Genomic DNA, 9,843 nt, shown 5'->3' with positions numbered 1-9,843 from the left:
AGTTTTTTTCTGGAGATGTTTCATGTTGAGGTATTGAGATTTGTGGAACAGGTCGACATACTTGGCTAGAGCAGTACAGAGAGGGAAAGTAAGAGAGAAAAAGACAGGATTTTTTGTAGAACCTGAAAAGGTAAAGCCGTAACAATTACCCACTAGTATGGCATCGAGAGGCCCCACCAGAGACTACTGCATGGTCCAGAGTCCATTCACCAAATGGCAATACAGCAGTCCCAGTACTTTGCGCCTACTGATAGGACAGCCTCCTTAGTGGTTAATCCAAGGTTTGGGTCCCTGACTATCAGGCGGATAACGTCAGCCCAGACGAAACGTTTACTTCCAGCACCCTTGCTAGTGACATGGCCACAAGGATAGACATAGAGACAGAAAAATTTCCGACAACTCAAATTACTGTTTACCAAGTACTACCGACCTTTAAAGCAGCTTTTTCTTCACCCTTTGTCAGAAAACTCACTTATTTGCATGAAGACTGAGGGACAAAAAAGGAGAAGCGAGAGTTACTGGAGCTGCCGATAATATTATCTGTATTATCTACTCTCTATTAAAAAATGGGGCGAATGGGTACAAGGGGCTTATTAATATCTATTTAGTAAGAGTCCGGGGCTCAATAATCAATTCAGGACGCTTTTGAAGATAATCTCCCCTCCCATATTAATGGGTTGATGTTTTGGCATTATATATCTTGAGTTTGAATAATTCGAGCTTCACCGTATAATTAAAATCCGATAATGAACTTTTATCAATTTGTGAAGTCGGCTTAACATTAATTTACATTTGAGTTTAGATAATTATTCATGATTTTAATTTGGGATGTTCTCGTTTACATAGGAGACATTTTTCCGTTTTACATGTAACAAGACGATATTGGTAAACAGCATATTTGACAAAGATTTCAGAGCAGAACAAAAAAAAAGCAAGACAAGATAGGTAAAATTTAGTTAGGACTTTTTAAGTCAAAGCTGTAATAAGAAAACAGTTAGCGGTAATTTGCACAAATTAGGTTCAAAAGTTGGAAACATTTGTTAACCTTAGCTGAAGAGTCAGGAAACAGCGACCTACCCTTTATTAGGGTTATATCGGAAGTGGGAACCTAACAGACTCATTCTAGCTACATAAGGATATGTTGGGCGTTGTGTGTGTATGTTGGAGGCGGGGTGGGGTGGGTAATGCTTTTATTTATTTTTTTATTTTATTTTATTTCTTTGTCTATTTTTCAGGGATAAATTAATCTTAATATAAATTATCTTAATATAAAGTTTTTTAACCAATGGAAAAAAGGGTGAATAATTAACCAATTTTAACCAATGAAAACCTTTAAATAATAATAATAATAATAATAATAATAATAATAATAATAATAATAATTATAACTCTCCCCACGAGGGCAGAGTTAGAGACAATGTCGGCTTGTAATGTGCAGCCAATTATGTTTCCCCCTCTTAAAAAAAGGCACACAGGATAGGGACAAAAACAATTAATATTAATTAGTATAGAATCTTTTGTTTGTGTTTTTGAATTTTGAACATGCATAAATTCGACACCTTAAGAAGGATGAAGACGTTTCCGCATTTATTGGTATTTAATGTATTTAAAAACGATAAAAATTTAATGTATTTAAAAACGATTAAAATATTGTGCCAATATTTTAATAGTTTTTTAAACGTTAATAAATTTATTTTAGTGTCCCCGTACTCTTGGCACATTTAATAAGTTCCCCATTAGAACTATTTATTTTTGACACAATATTATTTTGTACGCTATCGATTTTCTCCTGATGAGATGATAGCCGAAAGAGCTCTTGAGAAACTTCCGCTTATTATTTAATATATATATATATATATATATATATATATATATATATATATATATATATATATATACATATACATATTTTCTGTAGAAATATACTTTCGTATTATATATCAATCTTTATATAAGAAGCTCAATGTGATTACAGAGCAATAGAGAGAATAGATGGCAAAAAGTTATATTCCAAAATTCATGATGTTGACCATCTTATAATTTATTCCTTTAATTCAATTGATTTATACATTTCTTGACAGTATCTTTGTCATTGATTCTCCATATATATATATATATATATATATATATATATATATATATATATATATATATATATATTTAGTAGAAATGGTAATTAATAAAAACCTGAAGAAAGTGCTCAATACTGTTGTAGAGAAAATATGCGTTTTATTTTTTATTACGTTTTTTTTTCTGTTCAGTTACATTTTTGTTTCAACTACTAAATGAACAGAAAAAAAAAAACGGTAATAAAAAATAAAACGTATAATACATATATATATATATAAATTTCTTGGCCTTTTGGTCAAGATCAAAGTGTAGTATCTGTTCCGGCAGATACTGCAAGTTATGACTAGCTATGACTAGCAAAGACCAGATGTGGGGGCAACCCCACATGCCTGACCTTTGACCAGCTCCCATTTCCCACCTCTCGGGAGCTGGTCCCCTTTTTCCCTTCCCCCTCCCTTCACTCCTCACATTAAAAATCGGCCTTGTGCCTAATTTGCTCGGTGGGGGAGCAAATAAATACCATCTGTTCCGGCAGATGCTTCACTTAAGATAATTTGTACCAGTCAATGGAGGGGAAACCCTCTATACTGGGACAATTATTATTTTTGGTAACCAGAGTGCCCCCTTTTAGGGGAGCTGGTTTTTACCTCACATTAAAAACGGCCTTGTGCCTAATTTGCTCAGTGGGGGAGCAAATAAATAACATCTGTTCCGGCAGATGCTGAACTTAAGATAAGTTGTACCAGTCAATGGAGGGGAAACCATCTATACTGGGACAATTATTATTTTTGGTAACCAGAGTGCCCCCTTTTTGCCTACTTTTAGGGGAGCTGGTTTTTACCTCACATTAAAAACGGCCTTGTGCCTAATTTGCTCAGTGGGGGAGCAAATAAATACCATCTGTTCCGGCAGATGCTGCAAGCTATGACTAGCAAAGACAAGCTATGACTAGCAAAGACCAGATGTGGGGGCAACCCCACATGCCTGACCTTTAACCAGCTCCCATTTCCCACCTCTCGGGAGCTGGTCCCCCTTTTCCATTCCCCCTCCCTTCACTCCTCACATTAAAAATCGGCCTTGTGCCTAATTTGCTCGGTGGGGGAGCAAATAAATACCATCTGTTCCGGCAGATACTGCTAGCAAAGACCATATGTGGGGGCAACTCCACATATAAGACCTTGGTCAATGTAGGGGCAACCCTTCATACCAATTGTCACTATCCAGCTCCCCTACTCCCCGGGGAGTTGGTCCCCATTTCCCCTTCACTCCTCACTTTAAAAATCGGCCTTGTGCCTAATTTGCTCGGTGGGGGAGCAAATAAATACCATCTGTTCCGGCAGATACTGCAAGCAAAGACCATATGTGGGGGCGACCCCACATATAAGACCTTGGTCAATGTAGGGGCAACCCTTCATACCAATTGTCACTATCCAGCTCACCTACTCCCCGGGGAGCTGGTCCCCATTTCCCCTTCACTCCTGGTGGAATGAAGAAATGAATGATGTCAGGGGAGGATCGCGTAGCTGAACCAAAAATGTAAATGAACAGAAAAAAAAACGGTAATAAAAAAATAAAACGTATAATACACACACACACACACACACACACACACACACACACACACACACACACATATATATATATATATATATATATATATATATATATATATTTCTTGGCCTTTTGGTCACGATCAAAGTGTAGTATCTGTTCTTCAGATGCTGCACTTCATTTTCTTGTTCTCTTTCGGTGGAGGAGAAATCCTTCATGACTGAGACAATTTTTATTTTTGTACCTTTTCTCCATGTTAAAAAACGACCCTGGTGTCTAACTCTGTCCCGTGGGGAGGCATAGTATATATATATATATATATATATATATATATATATATAAAACCATCTCAACAAATCATCTTTTATTTTTTGAATTTGGAGAGCAATTTTGTTTCTTTTTAAAAAAATGTTTTCTTGAGTTTGGAGTCAAATAAATTCGACACCTTAAGAAAAATGAAGACATTTCCGCGTTCATTTGTAATTCAATCCATTTTACATATAAACATAGAATTTGTAATTCAATCCATTTCACGTATAAACATGTATAGAATTTGCAAAAAAAAAATGGTGAATCATTCCCAAATCAGAATCAAAACGTCGATGACTCATTTTCAAAACAAAATCAAAACAAGAATGACCTAAAGTTGACCGACCATTCGCCGGCAAAAGAAACGTCTTTTCACTATTTAGTTAAACACTAATACGCATGCGTGAATTACAACGAATCTGATTGGTTAGTTTAATAAACAAGACACCACGTATATCTTTTTTTTTTATATTTTATTAAGTTGATATTATTTGACCTAAATGGTTGCTTCAATTTAGATCTCGTCAGAAAAAGAACTCGCAGTTAACTTTTAAATCGAAAGAAAACGAGTTTCAGATTTTTGTTAAATTCTGAAGAAAAAGTTTCATTTTTTAATATTGACGGAGAAATTTCATCGCACGCCATTTTTTATTGCTTTAATCTGTAAGTATTTGTGATTTTTTATGCATATTTTTAACGTTATTTTATTTTCAATTTGTACACACGTTAACAACGGATTGGTAACAATACCATATTTTTATAAGCGATTAATGATGATTTGAAAAATAATGTTTAGTTTAATTTAAAATTTTATAGTTTATTTTTATTGTAGAAATATTTATTTTGCACTTTGATATTTAACACGATTTAATTTTTCAAACGTTAACAATTGATTAGCAACGCTGTTGCCATTCATGAAGACTGTGCAATACATTTAATATTTTTTTTTACATGGTGGTAAAAAATCGAAATGTTTAATTTCGGGCCAACGAGAAATGTATCGTTTTTTTGTTTTTTTTATTATTTTATCAAAAAGGCAAATGAACGTAGTTTCCAAGAGAGAGAGACAGTAAGTATAGGAAAGAAGGAGAGAGAGGTGGGAAGCCTTTTGACACGCAAGCTAGCGAGATGACCGGGTCATTTGACCTGAAATCCATCGAGCCGTGACCGTTGCTAGGCAACGAAGAATGAAGGAAAGGAAGGGGGTGAGAAAGGTACTGAGAAAAGAGAGAGAGAGAGAGAGAGAGAGAGAGACAAAGAAAAAAGGAGAAAAGGCTTTTTTGGCAAAACCAGTCTCCGCGATTAATGATGGTTTGAAAAAATCTTTTTTGGTTTAATTTAAAATTTTATAGTTTATATTTATTTATTATGCACTTTGAATATTTTTTAACGCTATTTAATTTTGCAAACGTAACCAACTGGTTAGCGACAGTGAATTATAATCACAGCAACATTGTGTTTTTTTATTAGCGATTACTGGAGATTTCACGAAAATAGTTGTTTTTGTTAACTTTAAAATTTTATAGTTTTGTTTTTATTCTAAAAATATTTATTTTGCATATTGCATTTTTAACGATATTTAATTTTGAATTTGTACAAACGTTTAGAACTGATTAGCGACGGTTACATTTTATCGCAATAACAACAAAAATGGCGCTTGCTTAGCAGTAAGCTAAGCTTATAAACATGAAGGAATATCCCTAATATTTTAAACATGAAGGAATATCACTAATATTCCCCGCCTCTCAATTTTAAAAAAGTAATCAGATGTCTGAAGTAATAGAAATTTTATTTTGAATTCGTACAAATTTGTTTGCTGCCATATCTGGACAGGAGCTGGAAAGATGGTGGGATCCTTCCACCGCTCCAGAAGATATCTCACTACTGATGCAATTCTCTATCTATATAAAAGCAAAGTATGGAATACTGTTGCCATATCTGGGCAGGAGCTGCTAAAAACAGCCTATCCTGTCTTGACAGAGTACAAAATAGATTTCGTAGCTTAGTGGGGGTGCCCTTTTCTCTTTCCTGCAACATCTCTCCCACAGAAAAGACGTTGCGGGCCTGTCGTTGTTTCATCGTTATTTCCATGGCAGGTGCTCGTCTGAGCTCCAATCTCTAGCTGAATACTCTGTCAATATTTCCCCCCACTGTGCCTAAATCAAAACGTAGATTCCATGAACAAAGCTTCTTTCTTGGAACTGCACGCCTGTGGAACTCTGTTCCGTCTGCCTGCTTCTCACTTGACTACAACGTGGATGTCTTCAAGTCCAACGTAAACAAATTCCTGATGAACCGCCCCTTAAGAAGACACTTCTTGGCCTTTTGGTCAAGATCAAAGTGTAGTATCTGTTCCGGCAGATACTGCAAGCAAAGACCATATGTGGGGGCGACCCACATATAAGACCTTGGTCAATGTAGGGGCAACCCTTCATACCAATTGTCACTATCCAGCTCCCCTACTCCCCGGGGAGTTGGTCCCCATTTCCCCTTCACTCCTCACTTTAAAAATCGGCCTTGTGCCTAATTTGCTCGGTGGGGGAGCAAATAAATACCATCTGTTCCGGCAGATACTGCAAGCAAAGACCATATGTGGGGGCGACCCCACATATAAGACCTTGGTCAATGTAGGGGCAACCCTTCATACCAATTGTCACTATCCAGCTCACCTACTCCCCGGGGAGCTGGTCCCCATTTCCCCTTCACTCCTGGTGGAATGAAGAAATGAATGATGTCAGGGGAGGATCGCGTAGCTGAACCAAAAATGTAAATGAACAGAAAAAAAAACGGTAATAAAAAAATAAAACGTATAATACACACACACACACACACACACACACACACACACACACACACACACACATATATATATATATATATATATATATATATATATATATATATATATATATATATATATTTCTTGGCCTTTTGGTCACGATCAAAGTGTAGTATCTGTTCTTCAGATGCTGCACTTCATTTTCTTGTTCTCTTTCGGTGGAGGAGAAATCCTTCATGACTGAGACAATTTTTATTTTTGTACCTTTTCTCCATGTTAAAAAACGACCCTGGTGTCTAACTCTGTCCCGTGGGGAGGCATAGTATATATATATATATATATATATATATATATATATATATATATATATATATATATATATAAAACCATCTCAACAAATCATCTTTTATTTTTTGAATTTGGAGAGCAATTTTGTTTCTTTTTTAAAAAAATGTTTTCTTGAGTTTGGAGTCAAATAAATTCGACACCTTAAGAAAAATGAAGACATTTCCGCGTTCATTTGTAATTCAATCCATTTTACATATAAACATAGAATTTGTAATTCAATCCATTTCACGTATAAACATGTATAGAATTTGCAAAAAAAATGGGGAATCATTCCCAAATCAGAATCAAAACGTCGATGACTCATTTTCAAAACAAAATCAAAACAAGATTGACCTGAAGTTGACCGACCATTCGCCGGCAAAAGAAACGTCTTTTCACTATTTAGTTAAACACTAATACGCATGCGTGAATTACAACGAATCTGATTGGTTAGTTTAATAAACAAAACACCACGTATATCTTTTTTTTTTATATTTTATTAAGTTGATATTATTTGACCTAAATGGTTGCTTCAATTTAGATCTCGTCAGAAAAAGAACTCGCAGTTAACTTTCAAATCGAAAGAAAACGAGTTTCAGATTTTTGTTAAATTCTGAAGAAAAAGTTTCATTTTTTAATATTGACGGAGAAATTTCATCGCACGCCATTTTTTATTGCTTTAATCTGTAAGTATTTGTGATTTTTTATGCATATTTTTAACGTTATTTTATTTTCAATTTGTACACACGTTAACAACGGATTGGTAACAATACCATATTTTTATAAGCGATTAATGATGATTTGAAAAATAATGTTTAGTTTAATTTAAAATTTTATAGTTTATTTTTATTGTAGAAATATTTATTTTGCACTTTGATATTTAACACGATTTAATTTTTCAAACGTTAACAATTGATTAGCAACGCTGTTGCCATTCATGAAGACTGTGCAATACATTTAATATTTTTTTTTACATGGTGGTAAAAAATCGAAATGTTTAATTTCGGGCCAACGAGAAATGTATCGTTTTTTTTGTTTTTTTTTTATTATTTTATCAAAAAGGCAAATGAACGTAGTTTCCAAGAGAGAGAGACAGTAAGTATAGGAAAGAAGGAGAGAGAGGTGGGAAGCCTTTTGACACGCAAGCTAGCGAGATGACCGGGTCATTTGAGCTGAAATCCATCGAGCCGTGACCGTTGCTAGGCAACGAAGAATGAAGGAAAGGAAGGGAATGAGAAAGGTACTGAGAAAAGAGAGAGAGAGAGACAAAGAAAAAAGGAGAAAAGTATTAATATTTAAAGGAACATTACTCATAATACTCTAGATATATATTAAGCTCAATAGGTATATCTATACTAGAGCTGTTGAAGATAAATATTACTAATTACAGATTCTAAAAACACACACATTTATTGATTTAGCAATTGTTTTTGTTTTCTATTCTAGTGTACAGATTTGAAGGGATAGAATGGACGCTAAAATGAAGAAGGAAATCCAATCGAGTATTTGGAAGGAAACAAGTCCAACCCTCCTCCTCCTCCTCGCAGTATCAGGAAACAAAGAAAATTTAAGACCGCGAAAAAAGCCAAATCCCCAACCAGAAAAGTCCGAGGAAAGCACAAAAGCGGCGGCCAGAGAGGACGATTCCATTTGTTTTCAGGGTGTGCCGATTCATGGAAACTGGGAAATGTTTTGCCAGCCAATACTATCGCCACAACCACCCCCATCAGCAAAGTGTACCTGCTTGGAACCGGGATTCTCGACCACGAACGTTTTCATGTGTGCAGTGTGTCATAGAGAATACAGGTGTGAGGTAGAAAAGCTATATCATGATTGTTACAATTTCTGTCCTCTTTGTGAATTTAAGATTTGAAATAACTCTATCATTACACACGCTTACAGATATACAGACATATATATATATATATATATATATATATATATATATATTACACACACTTGCACACTTACACACACACACACACACACACACACACACACACATATATATATAATATCTATGATATATATGGAAATATATGTAATATATATTGATACATTTATATTATATATTGATATATATTATAGCTATGAAAAAGGGAAGACTGAGTTCTTTTAAGCCATGATAAAAAGAAGGACGGAGGGAAAATATTTAATAAAAAAAAAGCCAAATCATAAAAAAAAGAAAACCCTCGATTTGTCTGGTCGGCCGGCTATTTTTATTATTATTAAATATTTTCTCTCCTTTTTATTATGGATACAAAAAAGCTTAGTCTTTCCTTTTTTTGATATATATATATATATATATATATATATATATATATATATATATATATGTATATTTATATGACATATTTTTATATATTACATATATTATATATGTATTTTTATATAAGATATATGTTATCGTTTCTTTGTGAATGTATCATTTGAAATAGGGCACCTATTACTAGAGCTGTGACGACAGCATATTTGTCCATTGTTTTTGCTCTTGAGTATATATCATGCTTTTATATAGACTGATGTGGTTCCCGTTTGATAGATTGTGTCTTACTGTGTCGGATATACACTCGAGAGTCAAAAACATTAAAAGAATATGCTGTTGTCCCAGCCCTATTCATTACGCATACAGACATGCACGCATATACACACAAACATATATATCTGCATGCATAAATATGTGTATATATATATGCATGTATATACACACATATATATATCTATAATAATATATATATATATATGTATATATATACACACCAATAATATATATGTATACGTAATTAATATTCTAATATATACTACAC

At 34.1% G+C, this 9,843-nt stretch overlaps 1 pseudogene; it reads left to right on the top strand.

Moving 5' to 3' along the window:
- The first annotated feature begins 2,344 nt into the window (after positions 1-2,344).
- LOC145271825 (U2 spliceosomal RNA) lies at positions 2,345-2,509 on the top strand (annotated as a pseudogene).
- Positions 2,510-9,843: the final 7,334 nt, after the last annotated feature.

The sequence above is a fragment of the Euprymna scolopes genome, chromosome 46, assembly GCF_053919585.1.
Source record: "Euprymna scolopes isolate OS-2025 chromosome 46, ASM5391958v1, whole genome shotgun sequence".
NCBI classification, from domain to species: Eukaryota; Metazoa; Mollusca; class Cephalopoda; order Sepiida; family Sepiolidae; genus Euprymna; species Euprymna scolopes.
The sequence above is the reverse complement of the archived record's forward strand: the minus strand, read 5'-3'. Positions and strand labels throughout refer to the sequence as shown.